Below are 1,966 nucleotides of genomic sequence, written 5' to 3' on the forward strand. Positions count from 1 at the left end.
ATATAGAAACAACCTAAGTGTCCATCACGGATGAATAGATAAAGAAGATGTAGTACATATGTACAATGGAATATTATTCAGCCATGAGAATGAAGGAAATTCTATCATTTGCAACAACTTGGATGGACGTTGGGAACACTATGTTAAGTAAAATAAGTCAGAGAAAGGCAAATACTGTATTATATCACTTATATGTGGAATCTAAAAAGGATAAACTCAGATTCATACTTCCCATGTGAAGCCAGCACCACAGAAGGACTAGGAGTGTAATTCCCTAGAGGATTTGAAACTTAAGTTTTCTAGAGTAACTGAAGTTGATACTTAATTCAACTGAAAGGAGGCATTCTAGCAAACTTACTATTCTCACAGACCACCTTGCTGTCCTGTTCACAGTAGTGGCTATCAAATACTTTAAGAATCATGTTTTACTAGGAAAAAAAACAGGTTTCTTGTTAAAATATGGAAATATACTGCTTGGACTGTTTCATGCTGGAACAACAACAGTCCCACAAAGCTCTCAGAGACACTCACTCCAAGATATTGTATAATCACTTGTTCAAAATTACAGAACTATTCATATTTAAGGCAACAATTAGGTATTGGGACTATGACTATCCCAAAAGAGACAGAAAGATGGTATAAAAAAGCAAAGCATCTAACTAATAGACAAAGAAATCTGTTATTTACAGATAGAGACTTCAGAGGACAGGTCTAGTGTCAGTCCATTAACCTTGGGATGCAGGTCCTCTCCAGTCCCAATATGTAGAGATAAACAAGGTCATTATTTGTGGAGGTTTAATTGACTGCTATAATAATAGAATTACTGATTTGGACCGATGCCAAAAAAGAGCTTGGGTTTGTCCTCAAGCCTTAAAACAATTAGAGTCATGTACATTAAACACTGCAAGTTCAAACTCTACCCTTCAATAGGTGCCTTGTAATAAGATATTGATACTAGATAATGGCCAACTGTCTTTGTGTTTCACATCTGGGAAAAATTATTTGGTGAGATGGAGCACTTATTGAAAGAACTTTAAGTCATTATGTAAATGTTATGTTACTTATGTAATTAAGGGAAACTCAGGAGAAATTTATTGGCGCATGTAAGAAAAACTCCTAGTTAAAATTTTAGATGATCAGACTCTAGAGTTATGCTCTCCCTTAGGCTTGGATTGGGTACTATAATATTTTATAAGGGACTACTAAATAATACTCAAATAGTTACTCATTTGGAAGTTTGAGCAATAAAGCATCACAACAGTTTGTAAAATTAATGTACGATGAAGAACTTTTGCACATTGCTAATCAAGAATTTGCTTTAACCATTCACCATTGGTCTGATATATTTAAAGGTTTTCTCCCCAAGGCAAATAATGTACTGAATTTTTCAACCCATCCTACTTTATTTCTGTACTTGCATTGCTTTGTAATTTACCACAGACTTGTTGGTTATTTAGATGGCTGTAATTTGCCCAGAGAAAGGTAGAAATGGCAGTGGAAATAAATTTTAAAACAGTAGTGTGAACTATTTTGCAGCAACAAAGGGAGGGTACTGTAAAGATAAATACAAATTAAAAATTTTAATTCTTTTGGTGTCCAAAAAAAGGAATGTGACTTCCTTTATTTTTAGAGCATATACTTTAGAAAACTTGTAAATATAAAACCTTTCTCTTTTAAATATTCTTGCCAATTTTATAACCCAGGAATGTTTTCCTTTGGATAAAGTCTAACACAGAGGGCCACCCCAATTACCATGTGCATTTAGGAAGAATTGTGTCTGACAAATGGTGATACCAAGTCCTCTTACTTGAGGACTAGCTATCTTTTATCTTGAGAACATGGATGTAACGGGTTGTATCTGCTTGGCTGTATAAAAAGGTGAGATTTCTTGTTAACTTTGCTATCTCTTTAGTTGCTTGCCTGTGATGCACATCATATCACAGTTTAATGCTTATTTAATGATAAA

Source organism: Lagenorhynchus albirostris, chromosome X (assembly GCF_949774975.1).
Source record: "Lagenorhynchus albirostris chromosome X, mLagAlb1.1, whole genome shotgun sequence".
NCBI lineage: Eukaryota > Metazoa > Chordata > Mammalia > Artiodactyla > Delphinidae > Lagenorhynchus > Lagenorhynchus albirostris.